General features: G+C 38.6%; 1 pseudogene; it reads right to left on the bottom strand.

Annotated features, from left to right (window-relative positions):
* Positions 1–5,269: 5,269 nt before the first annotated feature.
* Positions 5,270–6,800, bottom strand: LOC143679200 (olfactory receptor 7A17-like; annotated as a pseudogene).
* Positions 6,801–19,180: the final 12,380 nt, after the last annotated feature.

Below are 19,180 nucleotides of genomic sequence, written 5' to 3' on the forward strand. Positions count from 1 at the left end.
CCCACCACGCGAGGCCCCCCGGACCAACTGAGATAGTTGGGCCGGAAATCCCCAGACTGCGAAGAACAGTGACCGGGGGATCCCTTCCAAACACGTGACTCCCCCGTTCGGCTGGGAACAGTGCACTCTTCTGGGCTGCGACAGCTGGCGCCCTCCCACCATGCTTGGCGCCCCGGGCCGACTAGCTAATTCGGCCGGATGTTCTCCCATGCTGCGGCGGCCGGCGACCCTCCCCGCATTCGGAACCCCAGGCCGGCTGGCATTCTTCCAAGACGCTTCGGCTGCCAAACCTCCCCTACAGTGAGAATTTTCCAGAGTTAAAGGACCCACAGCAACTTTCACTGGTGGAACCCGTAGACAAATGTGTGCCACGAGCGCCACCTACTGGGCAGGATAAGAAAAACAGAACCCGGAGATTGCACAGAAAAATCTTTCAACCTGTGGGGTCGAACACCCAGGGAAATCTGACTAAATGCCCAGACGCCAGCAGAAGATAACGGATCATGCTCAGAAAATTGAACATATGGCCCAGTCAAACGAAGAAACCAATAGTTCAAATGAGATACAGGAGCTGAAACAACTAATGCTGAATATACGAACAGAAATGGAAAACCTCTTCAAAAACGAAATCGATAAATTGTGGGAGGACATGAAGAAGACATGGGCTGAACATAAAGAAGAAATAGAAAAACTGAAAAAACAAATCACAGAACTTATGAGTGAAAGATAAAGTAGAAAAGATGGAAAAAACAATGGATACCCACAATGACAGATTTAAAGAGACAGAAGATAGAATTAGTGATTTGGAGGATTTGGAGGATCTGAATTCCAAAAAGAAACAGAAACTATCCGGAAAAGAATGGAAAAATTTGAACAAGGTATCAGGGAACTCAAGGACAATGTGAACCGTACAAATATACGTGTAGTGGGTGTCCCAGAAGGAGAAGAGAAGGGAAAAGGAGGAGAAAAACTAATGGAAGAAATTATCACTGAAAATTTCCCAACTCTTATGAAAGACCTAAAATTACAGATCCAAGAAGTGCAGCGCACCCCAAAGAGATTAGACACAAATAGGCGTTCCCCAAGACACTTACTAGTTAGAATGTCAGAGGTCAAAGAGAAAGAGAGGATCTTGAAAGCAGCGAGAGAAAAACAATCCATTACATACAAGGGAAACCCAATAAGACTATGTGTAGATTTCTCAGCAGAAACCATGGAAGCTAGAAGACAGTGGGATGATATATTTAAGTTACTAAAAGAGAAAAACTGCCAGCCAAGACTCCTATATCCAGCAAAATTGTCCTTCAAAAATGAGGGAGAAATTAAAACATTCTCAGACAAAAAGTCACTGAGAGAATTTGTGACCAAGAGACCAGCTCTGCAAGAAATACTAAAGGGAGCACTAGAGTCAGATACAAAAAGACAGAAGAGAGAGGCATGGAGAAAAGTGTAGAAAGAAGGAAAGTCAGATATGATATATATAATACAAAAGGCAAAATGGTAGAGGAAAATATTATCCAAACAGTAATAACTCTAAATGTTAATGGACTGAATTCCCCAATTAAAAGACATAGACTGGCAGAATGGATTAAAAAACAGGATCCTTCTATATGCTGTCTACAGGAAACACATCTTAGACCCAAAGATAAATATAGGTTGAAAGTGAAAGGTTGGGAAAAGATATTTCATGCAAATAACAACCAGAAAAGAGCAGGAGTGGCTATACTAATAGCCAACAAATTATACTTCAAATGTAAAACAGCTAAAAGAGACAAAGAAGGACACTATATACTATTAAAAGGAACAATTAAGCAAGAAGACATAACAATCATAAATATTTACGCACCGAACCAGAAGGCCCCAAAATACGTGAGGAATACACTGAAAACACTGAAAAGGGAAATAGACACATATACCATAATAGTTGGAGACTTCAATTCACCACTCTCTTCAATGGACAGAACATCTAGACAGAGGATCAATAAAGAAATAGAGAACCTGAATATTACTACAAATGAGCTTGACTTAACAGACATTTATAGGACATTACATCCCACAACAGCAGGATACACCTTTTTTCCTAGTGCTCATGGATCATTCTCAAAGATAGACCATATGCTGGGTCACAAAGCAAGTCAAACAAATTTAAAAAGATTGAAATCATACACAACACTTTCTCGGATCATAAAGGAATGAAGTTGGAAATCAATAATAGGCAGAGTGCCAGAAAATTCACAAATACGTGGAGGCTCAACAACACACTCCTAAACAACGAGTGGGTCAAAGAAGAAATTGCTAGAGAAATCAGCAAATACCTCGAGGCGATTGAAAATGAAAACACAACATATCAAAACTTATGGGACACAGCAAAGGCAGTGCTAAGAGGGAAATTTATTGCCCTAAATGCCTTTATCAGAAAAGAAGAAAAGGCAAAAATGCAGGAATTAACTGTCCACTTGGAAGAACTGGAGAAAGAACAGCAAACTAATCCCAAAGCAAGCAAAAGGAAAGAAATAACAAAGATTAAGGCAGAAATAAATGAAATTGAAAACATGAAAACAATAGAGAAAATCAATAAGACCAGAAGTTGGTTCTATGAGAAAATCAACAAGATTGATGGGCCCTTATCAAGATTGACAAAAAGAAGAAAAGAGAGGATGCAAATAAATAAGATCAGAAATGGAAGAGGAGACATAACTACTGACCTCACAGAAATAAAGGAGGTAATAACAGGATACTATGAACAACTTTACGCTAATAAATACAACAATTTAGATGAAATGGACGGGTTCCTGGAAAGACATGAACAACCAACTTTGACTCAAGAAGACATAGATGACCTCAACAAACCAATCACAAGTAAAGAGATTGAATTAGTTATTCAAAAGCTCCCTAAAAAGAAAAGTCCAGGACCAGACGGTTTCACATGTGAATTCTATCAAACATTCCAGAAAGAATTAGTACCTACTCTCCTCAAACTCTTCAACATAATCGAAGTGGAGGGAAAACTACCTAATTCATTCTATGAAGCCAACATCACCCTCATACCAAAACCAGGCAAAGATATTACAAAAAAAGAAAACTACAGACCAATCTCTCTAATGAATACAGATGCAAAAATCCTCAAAAAAATTCTAGCAAATCGTATCCAACAACACATTAAAAGAATTATACATCATGACCAAGTAGGATTCATCCCAGGTATGCAAGAATGGTTCAACATAAGAAAATCAATTAATGTAATACACCATATCAACAAATCAAAGCAGAAAAATCACATGATCATCTCAATTGATGCAGAGAAGGCATTTGACAAGATTCAACATCCTTTCCTGCTGAAAACACTTCAAAAGATAGGAATACAAGGGAACTTCCTTAAAATGATAGAGGGAATATATGAAAAACCCACAGCTAATATCATCCTCAATGGGGAAAAATTGAAAACTTTCCCCCTAAGATCAGGAACAAGACAAGGATGTCCACTATCACTATTATTCAACATTGTGTTGGAAGTTCTAGCCAGAGCAATTAGGCAAGAAAAAGAAATACAAGGCATCAAAATTGGAAAGGAAGAAGTAAAACTATCACTGTTTGCAGACGATATGATACTATACGTAGAAAACCCAGAAAAATCCACAACAAAATTACTAGAGCTAATAAATGAGTACAGCAAAGTAGCAGGTTACAAAATCAACATTCAAAAATCTGTAGCTTTTCTATACACTAGTAATGAACAAGCTGAGGTGGAAATCAAGAAACGAATCCCATTTACAATCGCAACTAAAAGAATAAAATACCTAGGAATAAATTTAACCAAAGAGACAAAAAACCTATATAAAGAAAACTACAAAAAACTGCTAAAAGAAATCACAGAAGACCTAAATAGATGGAAGGGCATACTGTGTTCATGGATTGGAAGACTAAATATAATTAAGATGTCAATCCTACCTAAACTCATCTACAGATTCAATGCAATACCAATCAAAATCCCAACAACTTATTTTTCAGAAATAGAAAAACCAATAAGCAAATTTATCTGGAAGGGCAGGTTGCCCCGAATTGATAAAAACATCTTGAGGAAAAAAAACGAAGCTGGAGGTCTAGTGATGCCGGACTTTAAGGCATATTATGAAGCCACAGTGGTCAAAACAGCATGGTATTGGCATAAAGATAGATATATCGACCAATGGAATCGAATAGAGTGCTCAGATATAGACCCTCTCATCTATGGACATTTGATCTTTGATAAGGCAGTCAAGCCAACTCACCTGGGACAGAGCAGTCTCTTCAATAAATGGTGCCTAGAGAACTGGATATCCATAAGTAAAAGAATGAAAGAAGACCCGTATCTCACACCTTATACAAAAATTAACTCAAAATGGATCAAAGATCTAAACATTAGGTCTAAGACCATAAAACAGTTAGAGGAAACTGTAGGGAGATATCTTACGAATCTTACAACTGGAGGCGGTTTTATGGACCTTAAACCTAAAGCAAGAGCACTGAAGAAAGAAATAAATAAATGGGAGCTCCTCAAAATTAAATACTTTTGGGCGGGCCGCGGTGGCTCAGCGGGCAAAGTGCTTGCCTGCTATGCCGGAGGACCTCGGTTCGATTCCCGGCCCCAGCCCATGTAACAAAAACGGAGAAACAGAATACAATAAAACAAGAAAATGTTTAAAAATGTTTCCCTTTCTTCCTTCCTTCCTTCCTTCTATCCTTCCTTCCTTCTCTCTGTCTTTCCTTTAAAAAAAAAAAAAAAATTAAATACTTTTGTGCATCAAAGAACTTCATCAAGAAAGTAGAAAGACAGCCTACACAATGGGAGACAATATTTGGAAACGACATATCAGATAAAGGTCTAGTATCCAGAATTTATAAAGAGATTGTTCATCTCAACAACAAAAAGACAGCCAACCCAATTACAAAATGGGAAAAAGACTTGAACGGACACCTACCAGAAGAAGAAATATGGATGGCCAAGAGGCACATGAAGAGATGCTCAATGTCCCTGGCCATTCGAGAAATGCAAATCAAAACCACAATGAGATATCATCTCACACCCACCAGAATGGCCATCATCAACAAAACAGAAAATGACAAGTGCTGGAGAGGATGCGGAGAAAGAGGCACACTTATCCACTGTTGGTGGGAATGTCAAAGGGTGCAACCACTGTGGAAGGCAGTTTGGTGGTTCCTCATAAAGCTGAATATAGAACTGCCATACGACCCAGCAATACCATTGCTAGGTATCTACTCAAAGGACTTACGGGCAAAGACACAAACGGACATTTGCACACCAATGTTTATAGCAGCGTTATTTACAATTGCAAAGAGATGGAAACAGCCAAAATCTCCATCAACAGAAGAGTGGCTAAACAAACTGTGGTATATACATACGATGGAATATTATGCAGCTTTAAGACAAGATAAACTTATGAACCATGTAATAACATGGATGGACCTAGAGAATATTATGCTGAGTGAATCCAGCCAAAAACTAAAGGACAAATACTGTATGGTCCCACTGATGTGAACGGACATTCGAGAATAAACTGGAAATATGTCATTGGTAACAGAGTTCAGCAGGAGTTAGAAACAGGGTAAGACAATGGGTAATTGAAGCTGAAGGGATACAGACTGTGCAACAGGACTAGATACAAAAACTCAAAAATGGACAGCACAATAATACCTAATTGTAAAGTAATCATGTTAAAACACTGAATGAAGCTGCATCTGAGCTATAGGGTTTTTTTTGTTTTTGTTTGCTTGTTTGTTTGTTTGTTGTTGTTGTTTTTTACTATTATTAATACTTTTATTTCTTTTCTTTATATTAACATTTTATATCTTTTTCTGTTGTGTTGCTAGTTCCTCTAAACCGATGCAAATGTACTAAGAATCAATGATCATGCATCTATGTGATGATGTTAAGAATTACTGAGTGCATATGTAGAACGGTATGATTTCTAAATGTTGTGTTAATTTCTTTTTTTTTCTTTCCGTTAATAAAAAAATAAAAAATAAAATAAAAAATAAAATAAAAAAAAAAACAAGGACACCACTGAAAGATGAGACCCACAGGTAGGAAATGCTTTATACTTGCCTCCATGTGATGAAATTCTCAAAATAGAGCATGCAATCTCAGAGTAAGAGAAAAGGATGTCAGTGAGTGGAATACCACCCAGAATTCCAGTTGCAAAATACATCACTAGGTCATTCAGGAAGGTTTCAGAACATGAAAGTTGGATTACTTGAGTAAATTCACAAAAAAAGTGGGGAATGTTCAACTGTGTACAGAAAGTCAATCGCAAAACCATTAGGCCATGTAAAAGAGAGTCCAGAACACTCAATATCCATGATGACAGCAGCAGGAGACCACAGAGCCTGGGGTTCATGATGACTATGTAGTGCAGTGGGTGACAGATGGCCACATAACGGTCATAGGCCATCACAGTTAAGAAGCAGTTGTCTAATATTCCAAAAACCATGCAAAAATACATCTGGATGAGGCAGTTTCCATAACTTATAGTTTTGGTCTCTGTCTGGATGTTCACCAGCATCTTTGGGACAGTGGTGGAGGTGAAACAGATGTCTGCAAAAGACAGATTAGCAAGGAAGAAATACATGGGTGTGTGCAGATGGACATCAGAGATAGTGGCCAGGATGATGAGCAGGTTCCCAATGATAGTGGTCAGGTACATCATCAGGAAAAGAGCAAATAGAAGAGGCTGCACTTCTATGTCTTCTGAGAGTCCCAGGAGGATAAATCCTGAAACACGTGTTTCATTCTCTGATTCCATGTAATTCATGAAACTGCAGGACAGAGACCAAAGCAAGGCAGATTTAGGTAGAAGCAGCTCTCAGCATATTAACATAAATTCTATGGTTTGTATTGCAAATATATTGAATTTTTTTTTATTAATTATATACAGAATTAGTGCCCTCTATCTCAAAATATCAGGGTAAAAACATGTTCCTCCTTCTCCTTTACGCTGTTCTTCTCATGCCTTCTTTGTTCATAATTTTAAACTTTTTCCCAAGGTAATATGCTCCACTGCAAAAGCTCTTAGACTTTATTTTATTCAAAAATCACTTGACCAGTTATTCTACACTATGTAATGAAAAAGTTGTGACATGCATATTGGTATTTTTGTAATCAATATTACTAAATTGCACCCTTGAAAATAGTTAGACTGTGAAATTTTAAGTTGTATATAGATCACTACACTACAATTTTAAATAAGTAAAATTTTCCATCTTTATGAATAGAAAGTTCAATATTGTTAGCATTCTATTTCATCTCCACCTGATCTATACTTTCAGCTCAATCCCATCCTTAATGGCAGGAATCCAGCTTATAGATATTGACAAAATAATTCTAAATTTTAAAGGGAAAGCCAAAAGTCTTAGATTGCCAAAACAATATTGAAAAAAAGCCAAGGTTGTACAAACAATACTACCAGATTTCAAGCCTAACCATACAGATGTGATGATCAAACTATGTATTGGTGAAATAAACACATGAACAAATCTAAGAGAACTTAGTAGACTCACAATCAAAAGTTGGGTAACTCAAAAACAGACCCACAGAAGCAGAGCCAACTGGCCTTTGACAAAGGGGCAAGAGCAATTTAATGGAAAAAGTATGATCTTTTCAACAAATTCTGTGGAACAATGACATACACACATGGTAAACAGAAAAGGAACATAGCCAAGCTCTGTATATATTCTACAATAGTTAACTCAAAATGAATCCTGTACTCAAAATTAAAATGCAAATTATAATACTTCTAGAATAAAACATCCAAGAAAATCTGGTGGCCTGTACTTTGGTGATGAGGTTTTAGAAATAGCACCCAAATCATGATCCATGAGAGCAGAATATTTAAAAATTGGACTTTATTAAAATATAAAAATTATGCTATGTGAAAGACATTGATAAATGATTTCTGTCTAATATACAAAGAACTCTTAACACCCAACAATAAGAAAGGAGACTCCCAATTGAAAAATGGGCAAAAAATCTGAACAGAAACTGAAATTAAGAAGATATGCAAATGGTAAATAAATATGTGAGAAGATGTTCAGTCATTTGTCAGTAGGGAATTGCAAAATTAAACTGCACTGATATACCATCACACACCCCTTAGAATACCTGAGGACCTAAACACTGACAATACGACGGGCTGATGATCATGGGGAGCCATTTAGACTCATTCTCCACTAGTGAGAACACAAAATGGTGCAGCCAAAGTACAGTTTGGCAGTATTTAGTAAAACTAAACATAATTTTACCATTCAGTCCAGAAATTGTGCCTTTAGATAACCAGCTGGTTTGACTACTTGTGTCCACACAAAAAACCTACACAAGAATGTTTTATGGCAGCTTTATGTATAATCTCCAAAATCGGAAGGCAACCTAGATGTCCTTCAAGGTGAATGGATAAGCACACTCTGCTATGTTTATACAATGGTATATTATTCAGTGATAAAAATGAATGTTCCCTCAAGTCACAAAAGTCAAGAATACATCATAAATGATTACTGATAATTGAATCAAACCAGTTTAAATATTCTCCATAAATATAATTTCAATGATATGACTTTCTGTATTAGTCCAAATAAAGACAATAAAATGATGGCTGGTTGCCAAGGGACTGGGAAGAGGAAAGAAGGTGGAATAGGTGAATCAGAGAGCAATTTTTAGAGCAGTGAATGTATTCTGCATAATCCTATAATTATAGACACATGACTTCATGCATGTATTAAAACACACTGACCTTTACAAAACAAAGAACAACCCTTAGTATATGCAAAAATAGAGATTAATTGTCAAGATCATAAGAATGCCAGGATGAAATGCAAAATGTGATAAAACAATCTAATTGTATTACAAATATATGGAACATGCTTACTGAGGGGATGAGAGGAAAACGTGCTGAAATGGTAATACAGGATATGAAAGGAGTCTGGAAAATAAAGGGGACAGAAATCATCAGTACTGTATTTTAGAGGATTAAGTTTGTCTCACCAAAGTGTAGGTTGACAATTCTGTCACATCTGCACATGGGTATTGAAATCAAGCAATTAAGAAGATGATGGCAAGTGAGAAGAAAATGTTTCCCTCTGCAGAATGGGTGGTTAACCATAAGCAAGGTGAGGAGGCTAGAATGTTCTGCCTGGTAATGGTTTACAGTGAGACATATCCACATGAGTAGGTTAATATAGATAGAGGGTTACATGTAGACATATTTATGGGTGTGCATATATGCACAACTTGGCTGACACACATATATTTTCTTACTCTGTAGTGGACAGCACCTATATGTCTTAGTAACATGGAGCAAACATAGTGCCCAGACCTTTGTTTTAACACAATCCATCAATAAAAGTTTCCTAGAAGAAATGGCTGACCCTAGACCTGGAATAGAAATGTACAGGAAGAGCCTGGAGCATTTTGCACTACCAGAAATTAAGTAGGTACTAAAATGAAGCATTCAATGATTGGGATAAATCCAAGAGACCCAAGCACTTCTGAAAGATAGCCCATTTCCCAAACTGAAATAAACCTCACAACAGAATAAAGTAGTATTGTATCATGACCCAAAATACAAAATAAATGTCATGAATCAATAGTGATTTAAATACATTATTTATAATATGAGGAAGAAGACAAAAATCTCCTATGCAAATGCATTCCACTAATTTATGTAGATACTGCTGTCTCAGGAAGGTGAAGTTAATTCCCACTCCTGAAGTGTGGATTTCACATATTAATACCCTTTCAAAGGTGATATATGGAAAAGCAGGGCAATGAAGAACTTTGAAGGGAGGAAACCTGACCAACATTGTTGATGAATGTCAACATCAACAGTGAAGAGTCACATTGATGAGATGTACCCTGGATACATAATGCAAAGAAAATAGAATTTTATCTCTGGTGTTTTTCTCCATAACACATAATCCCAGTCTAATCATGAGGATATCATCATACAAATTCCAACTTACGGATTTTTTACAATGTAGTTGACCAGCACCCCTGAAAAAAAAAATGGGTCATGAAAAACAAGCAGAGTCTGAGAAACCATTGTTTATAACAAGCAGACAAAATGTGGTATTGTGTATGGAAGATGTTCAGAATACACGAAACTGGATGTGATGTTTTTGAATCTGTTTCTACTATTCTTGCAATTTTCCTGTAAGTCTCACATTGTTTTTAAAATACATTTATTAAAAAGTAAAGCTATTAGTGAAATGCCAAACCCTAGGAAAGCAACTCTGATCTTCATTCCAGATGTGGTTATAAGCCATGGAAAAGGATATGACTCTGCTGTAAGTCTCAACTCATCACCCATTAGATCAGAACAGAGATACTAATTCCATATAATAATTGAGATAATTAAAAATAATGACTATATAGTGTCCAACAATGGGCTTAGTATTAATTAAGAATATTTTTATACACTGTGATTCAACTCCACCCATATTCATTCCCCAAACCTCCAAGCCCACTGCCAATGTACTATTTCCAGCCCTCATCATTTCCCAGGAATTTGACAACTGAAACTGATCCAGAGCATTCTTCATGGAAGGAATTTTCTTGAACATCATCTTCTAAAAACCCTGCAATGACTGTCCAATAACTTCAAACATGAACATTAATCTTCTGGACAAAACACAAAGCTCTCTGCAATGTGGCTGCTGACAACCTTCCCAAGCTAATGTTGCTTTTCTCACACTCTTCCTCTCATTGTGATCAGGTATTAAGATCTACTTTTAAACCTAACCACACTTTACAGTTACATGGCTTGCACATTTGTGTCCCTGTTTTCTCTTCTTGGTGGGTTTATATCCTCTTCTTCTCTTAAAATTGCTAATGTAATGAAAATTTTCCTCCTGCCTGGGTTAGTTCAATTCCCAGCACCCTTGGGAAGCCTTCATGAACCTCAACAGATGAGTCCAAACTTTGGATCCACTTCACCAGGGCATCAGTTTCCACCTCAGGATATTGCATGTGCTCATTTCTATGTTTGTTGTCATATTTAGATGTAATCTCTTTGAAATAAAAAACACTGTCTTACTCATTCATTTATTCTGAGAGTAATAGTGCCTACCATGAAGGAATTAATAAAGGGGCTTGTGTGGAATGATTTGAAGAAAAAATTGATGGATGTGGTCAACAATTCACTTCCATGAAGGAAGCCCATGAGTGTGAGCTGACATTAGATGAGACAGATCCGGGAAAGATGATTTAGTGTATTCATCATCTCCCTCAACGACAAGCTTTTTACCTGGGTAGGATGCTGGGTGATTATCATTCTGTATTATTCTTGTTGATGCCCCTAAAGTTACTCTCAATAAATGGAGTCCTGGACTCATAATACATTCTGCACACTCATGACCAGACTCTATGTCTCACCCAGAAGTTATCAAAGAAGATTCTGAGTTCACCAATGCCAAGTCTTCCCTGAATGATGGATGAAGTTGGAAGCACTGCTCCCAGGAATTGCAGGAATATGTAAATACTCTTGAGGTCTCTATAAGGTTGTGTTTCCACCTCAGCAGAAATTGGTAATCCTGGCTTGAGATAGTGTAGTCAAAACACTTATGTTTCCATGCCTTTATGAATTTAATTCCCATGAGCCTCATTAATGAAGTATTCTTTTTTCTCTCTGTTCCCTAAGATATTAGCTCTCTGGAGGGGAAAAAAGGTAAAGAAGTGAAAACTTGGGTCTATTTTGACCCTTGGGAGAAATCTTTGGAGCTATTTGTTCATCTCTTAACCCAGTAGATTTTCATCTCTCTTTAGCTGTGGACTCAAGTATTGCAAGTTTTCCCATAGTGAGTTCCCTATCACTCATTCAGGGTAGAGATTCTGTGAGCAGTAAAATATCCATAGTCTGTGATTTTTAGCTTCTGATATTCAATATTATTTACAGTGGTGCCTTCTCTCAACAATATTTCTGCTTGTTTCACTGCTTTTACTTTCTCCCCCAAAGTTAGCAATATCTGTTCAACTCACACAACTATTTATTTTCAGTCATTCAACAATATGTATTCAGCAATACTATATGGCTATCATTAAACTACATTCCAAGAAAGAAAAAAGAAAGAGTAATATATTGTGTCTGCTGTCAAACAACAAAGAGTCATGGAAATAAATAATGCATCCAAGGGTGGTATTGAAGTCCTGGTGAAGTGTAATACCATGTGAATGAGGATCAACTTTTCCATCTCTGATGAAATGAATCTTGGGACTCTGAGAGGGTTGAATAAAATATTTGAAACAATTAAAAGAAAGGTAACAGAACTCTGGGGAATGAAAGGACAATAGAAGAGATTAAATGTATTCTAGAGGAACATGACAGCATATTTTGAACTTGCAGTAGAAAGGATTGGCAAACTAGAGGATAGGATATAGAAATTTATAGACTGTAGAGATGGAGATAAGATGGGAAAACAAGAGCTGTGTCTCAGGGAAATAAATGACATCATGAAATGTATAAACATATGCTCATGGGTGTTCCAGAAGGATAAGAAAATTGAAAAGGAGTAGAAAAAATATTTGAGGGAATTTTGGCTGAAATTTCCCAAGTTTTAGGAACAACATAAATGCAAATACCGAGGAAGCACAACATATTTGAAACTGAATTAATTCTAACAGGCTTAAACTAGTACAAATGCTAACAAGAATGACAAATGTAAAAGGAGTGAATCCTGAAAGCAGCAGGAGAAAAGCAATTCATCATATACAAAAGACTGTAATAAAACTAAGACCCATTTCTCATAAGAATCCATGGAGAAGGCAATGATATTTTGTATTTCTCTCTGAAGGAGAGAAACTGCAGATGAGAATTCTTTATCTGGAAAAACTGTCCCTCACATATATACAGCATAAAATAGTCACACTTAAACAGGAAATATTTCTCTCTCAAGAAATATTAAAGGGAGTTCTGCAGGCCAAAAGAAAAAGAGAGAAGCTTGGAGGAGAGCATAGAAATAAAGTGTAATTAAAAGGGTAAATGAAAGGCAAATATAAGGATGGCATGCAAAAATAAAAGGATAAAATATTCGATGTGATAATTGCCTTTATAGTGTAAAAAGTGTGAATGGATTAATGCATTCATCAAAATATGCAGATTGGCAGAATGCATGAAATGTATGATCTATCTAAAGGCTTTCCTTAGACCAAAGGAAACAATGAGAATGACAGTGAAGGGCTGGAAAAACATATACACAAACTACAACACAAAATGAGCTGGGGTGGCTATCCCAATACTTTTATTTTTATTTTTCTTGTTCATGGAGTAATAAAAATGTGTGAAAATAGGTTGTGATGATCAGTGCAGAGCTATAGGATGATACCATGAACACTGAATGTATGCCTTGGATGATGATATGGCATGTGAATATATCACAATAAAATTGCATTAAAACAGACAAACTGAACTATACAAGTGCTGGAGAAAATGTGGAGAGACACTATTGGTAGGGAAGTAGAATGGTGCAGCCCTTCTGCAGGGCAGTGTGCTGGTTCCATAGGAGGATAAGTATAGGGTTGCCCTATGATCCTGCAATCCCAATATAAGGTAAGCAGGTGGAAGAACTGAAAGCAGGGTCATGAATATACATTTGCACACTGGTGTTCATGGTGGCAATAGTCATGATTTGCAATGGGTGGAGGAGGCTTAAGAGAACATTGACTAAGGAATAGAAGGACAACCTGTGGTGCATACATATGATGGAACATTGAGCAGCTTCAAGAAGGAATGAAGCTGTAAGCCATGCAGCAAGATGAGTGAAACTTGAGAACATAATATTGAGTGAAATAAGCCAGCAGTGAAAGACCAAATATTCAATAGTGTCTTTTCTGGTTTGAAAGGATTATGTATTCTAGAAAAGCCATGTTTTCATACTGATCCATCTCATGGAGGCCACCACTTCTTTCAATTCCTGAATAGGGAGTAAGACTTTGTTTTTCTGTACAGATGAACATAATACCCTGACACATTCCATAGTATTGTGGGCAGAAAATAAAAAAGCATTTGTAAAGTCCCCTTGAGTGACTGGGAGAAAAGGTTGAAGTATTAAACTTTCCTTTCTGTGGAATTCCTAATATTATCTCAATCTTAAAGCATGTCCACTAGAAAGTTATTTCTGCAATGGTGATATTAACTCAACTTATAATTATATAGAGATGTTGATTGGTTGTTGTTAGATACACTGACTGCATCAAGGAGTGAAAGGGATGGGTTCTAGGCTTCAAATGAGAAGCTTAAGCGCTGTCTGACAGATGTAGATGTTTCTATGAGTATCCTGAAGGAAAATCTTATTTCCTGTAGCTGTAGACTTGAGATCTCTGAAAATCAAACTCAGAATCGTACTGTTAGAGTAGCAACTTTATAACATCAACTGAAATTTCAATATTTCATGGTGTCTGCCATTAAAGTGAGACCATTGATTGGAAATGAGTGGGACCATGAAAAATAGGATGGTGACATATGGATTGATAATGATCTCAGGGATGTGGTCAAAACCCTAGATCATGCTGAGTCTTCTCTAGATAACCCTGTAATAGTTTTCCCTGAGGACATAACTGCCCCACCTTCAGCCTGCCTTGAGGAGTTTGTCACCCAACCTCCACCTGAAGGGATTACTAATAGAGTGATTAATCTTGTTTCACAAGATGAAACTGCAAATGGAGGCCCTGAAGCAAATGGCTTGGAAGATGTTTCTAATTCTTTTCATGGCCCACCCCCACCCCTCATTTCTTCCAGACCTATAATTAGACTAAAGTCCCAACAGGCCTCTAAAGGTGAGGTACAAAGAATCACACATGAGGAGGTACATTATACTCCAAAAGAACTGCATGAGTTTTTCATTTTATATAGACAGAAATTTGGGGAATATGTGTGGCAATGGATTTTAAGGGAGTGGTATAATGGTGAGAGGAATATAAGGTTGGATCAGGCTGAATTTATTGATGTGGGCCCACTAAGCAGATATTCAGCATTCAATGTTATAGCTCAGGGGGTCAGCAAACAGTTTGTTTGGATGGTTGGTTGAAACATGGATCAGAAGGTGGTCAACATTACCTGAGGATGAAATGCCAGAACTTCCCTGGTATAATGTAGATGAGGGGATCCAGAGGTTTAGAGAGATTGCAATGTTGGAGTGGATTTACAATGCAAAGCCTGCTCTTACACCCCAGGAATGTCCAGAGGATAAACCTTTTACCAGAACAATGAGAAATAAATTTGTGAGACTAGCATCATCATCCCTGAAAAGCTCTGTGGTTGCATTTTTCTGTAGGTCAGATATTACTGTGGGAACTGCTGTCACTGAGCTGGAATTCTTAAACACAATGGGGATGATGGGATCCTGAGTTGGCAGAAGTCAGGTGGCAGCACTTAATCGCCAAAGAGAGGGTAGAAGTGGCTATTATGATAGACAGCAAACTCAAAGCAGGCATTAAAATTATATGACTCACAGAGATTTGTCACATTGGCTAGTAAATCATGGGATACCTAGAAATACAATACAAAGACAATCTACTGAATTCTTGTTTGAGCTGTATAAATGAAAGAGTTCCAGGTCAAGTGAACAGAAGTCTAACCTGAATTAGAAAAACACAGAGGCACGGCCCCTTAATCAATTTCCAGACTTGAAACAGTTTACAGACCCAGAGCCTCTTGAAGGAAGGGGAGGCCAGGTACATTTTGGGGGAGAGCCCTGTTACACTACCACAAATTTATACTGTTAATTATTCTGCAAGACTTCCCCAAGGGGACTGATGGACTTTTACCAGGGTAACTGTGCATTGGGGAAAAGGAAATGATCAGATATTTTGGGGATTAGTAGACACTGGTTCAGAAGTGACATTAATTCCAGGGGACCCAAAGCATCACTCTGGTTTACCAGTCACAGAGGAAACTTATGCATGCCAGGTGATCAATGGAGTTTTAGCTCAGGTTCTTCTCACAGTGTGTCCAGTGGGTCCACAGACCCATGCTGTAGTTATTTCCCCAGTTCCAGAATGTATAACTGGTATAGACATACTGAGCAACTGGCAGAAGCCCCACATTGCCTATTTAACTCATGCAGTGAGGGCTATTATGGTGGGAAAGTCCAAGTGAAAGTCACTAGAACTCCCCCTACATAGCAAAATAGTAAATCAGAAGCAATACTGGATTCCTGGTGGGATTTCAGAGATTACTGCCACTCTTAAGGACTTGAAGGATGCAGGGATGGTGATTTCTACCAGATCCCCATTCAAATCTCCTATTTGGCCTGTGCAGAAAACAGATGGGTTTTGGAGGATGACAGTAGATTACCATAAGCTCAACGAGGTGGTAACTCCAATTGCAGGTGCTGTTCCAGATGTAGTATCATTGCTTGAACAAATCAATACATCCCCTGGTACCTGGTATGCAGCTATTGATCTGGAAAATGCTTTTCTCTCAATAGCTGTTAGTAAGGACCACCAGAAACAGTTTGCTTTCAGCTGGCAAGGTCAGCAATATGCTTTCACTGTCCTACCTCAGGGGTATATCAACTCTCTGGCCCTATGTCATAATCTTGTCCGCAGGGACCTTGATCGTTTCTCCCTCCAATGAGACATCACACTGGTCCATTATATTGATGATATGATTGGACCTAGTGAGCAAGAACTCTACTACTCTAGACTTAGTGGTAAGGCATTTGTGTGTCAGAGGATGGGAGATAAATCCAAGAAAAATACAGGGGACTTCCACCTCAGTGAAGTTTCTAGGTGTCCAGTGGTGTGGTGCATGATGAGATATCCCTTTCATGGTGAAGGATAAGTTGCTACATCTGGCCCCTCTTATGACCAAAAAAAGAAACACAATTACTAGTTGGTCTTTCTGGATTTTGGCAACAACATATTCCTCATCTGGGTGTGCTACTCCAGCCCATTTATCGAGTGACCAGAAAAGCTGCTAATTTTTAGTGGGGATCTGAAAAAGAGGAGACTCTGAAACAGGTCCAGCCTGCTGTACAAGCTGATCTGCTGCTTGGACCATATAATCTAGCAGATCCAATGGTGCTGGAAGTGTCAGTGGCAAATAGAGATGATGCCTGGAGACTTTGTCAGGCCCCTATAGGGGAATCACAATGCAGACCCTTAGGATTTTGGAGCAAAGCCTTAACATCTACTTCAGATAGCTACTGTCCTTTTGAGAAACAGCTTTTGGCCTGCTACTTGGCCTTGGTAGAGACTGAATGCTTAACCATGGGCCACAAAGTTACCATGAGACCTGAGTTGCCTATCATGAGCTGGGTGTTGTCTGACCCACCAAGCCATAAAGTTGGGCATGCACAGCAGCACTCTATTGCAAAATGGAAATTGTATAAACCAGATAGGGCCAGAGCATGTCCTCCAGGCCCAAGTAAGTTACATGAAGAAGTGACCCAAATGCCCATGGTCTACACTCTTGCCACATTACTTACTCTTTCCCAGACCAGAGCTATGGCCTCTTGGGGAGTTCCTTACAGTGAATTGACTTAAGAAGAAAAAAACTTGGGCCTGGCTTACAGATGGTTCAACACGATATGCTGGTACCATCCAAAAGTGGACAACTGCAGCGTAACAACTCCTTTCTGAGGTGTTCTTAAAAGAAAGTGTGAGGGGAAACCTTCCCAGTGGGCAGAACTTCAAGCAGTGCACCTGGTTGTCCATTTTGTTGGAAGGAAAACTGGCCAGAGGTTCATTTGTATACTGATTCATGGGCTGTTGCTAAGGGTTTGGCTGGATGGTCAGGAACTTGGAAAGACCATAATTGGAAAATTGGTGACAAAGAGGTCTGAGGAAGAAGTATGTGGTTAGATTTTTCTTAGTGGGCTAAAAACATGAACATATTTGTGTCCCATTTGAATGCACACCAGAGGGTGACTTCAGCAGAGGAAGGTTTTAATAGTCAAGTGGATAAGATGACCCATCCTGTGCATACCAGTCAGCCTCTTTCCCCAGCAACTCCTGTCAGTGCCTAATGAGCTAATGAACAAAGTGGTCATGGTGGTAGGAGTGGAGGCTATGCATGGGCTCAACAACATGGACTTCCACTCACCCATGCTGACTTGGCTACAGCCACTGTTGAGTGCCCAATCTCCCAGCCGCAGAGACCTACACTCAGTTCCTGATATGGCACAATTCCCTGAGGTGACTATTCAGCTACATGGTGGCAGGTTGATTACATTGGACCGCTCCCTTCATGCAAGGGGCAGTTATTTGTTCTAACTGGAATAGACACATATTCTGGATATGGGTTTGCCTTCCCTGCACACAATACTTCTGGCAAAATTACCATCCGTGTGCTTACAGAATGCTTTATCCATCATCATCGTATTCACATAGCATTGCTTCTGATCAAGGAACACACTTCACAGCAAATTAAGTATGGCAATCGGAACATGCTTATAGAAGTCTCCCACCTTACCATGTTCCCCATCATCCAGAAGCAGCTGGGTTGATAGAACAGTGGAATGGCTTTTTGAAAACTCAATTATGGTGCCAACTAGGTGGCAATACCTTGAAAGGCTGAGGTAATGTTCTCCAGGAAGCTGTATATTCCCTGAATCAGTGTCCGCTGTATGGTGCTGTTTCTCCCATAGTCACGATCCATGGATCCAGGAACCAAGATGTGGAAATGGGAGTGGCACCACTCACTATTATCCTAGTGATCCACTAGGAAAATTTTTGCTTCCTGTCCCTGTGACCCTGAGCTCTGCCGGTCTACAAGTTTTAGTTCCAAAATGGGGAGTGCTTTCATGAGGAGAAACAACAGTGATTCCATTGAACTGGAATCTAAGACTGCCTCCCAGTCACTTTTGGCTACTTATGCCACTGAATCAACAAGCCAAGAAGGGAATTACATTATTGTCTGGGGTGATTGACCCTGTCTATCAGGGGGAAGTAAGACTGCAACTACATAATGGGGGTAAAGAAGAGTTTTCCTGGAATATAGGAGGTCCCCTAGGACATCTTTTAGTACTACCATGCCCTGTGATTAAAATCAATGGAAAACTGCAACAACACAATCCAGGCAGGACTACTAATGGCTCTGAAACTTCAGGAATGAAGGTTTGGGTCACCCTACCAGGCAAAGAGCCACAGACAGCTGAAGTGCTTGCTGAGAGTAAAGGGAACATGGAATGGTAGTCC

Source organism: Tamandua tetradactyla, chromosome 4, assembly GCF_023851605.1.
Source record: "Tamandua tetradactyla isolate mTamTet1 chromosome 4, mTamTet1.pri, whole genome shotgun sequence".
NCBI classification, from domain to species: Eukaryota; Metazoa; Chordata; class Mammalia; order Pilosa; family Myrmecophagidae; genus Tamandua; species Tamandua tetradactyla.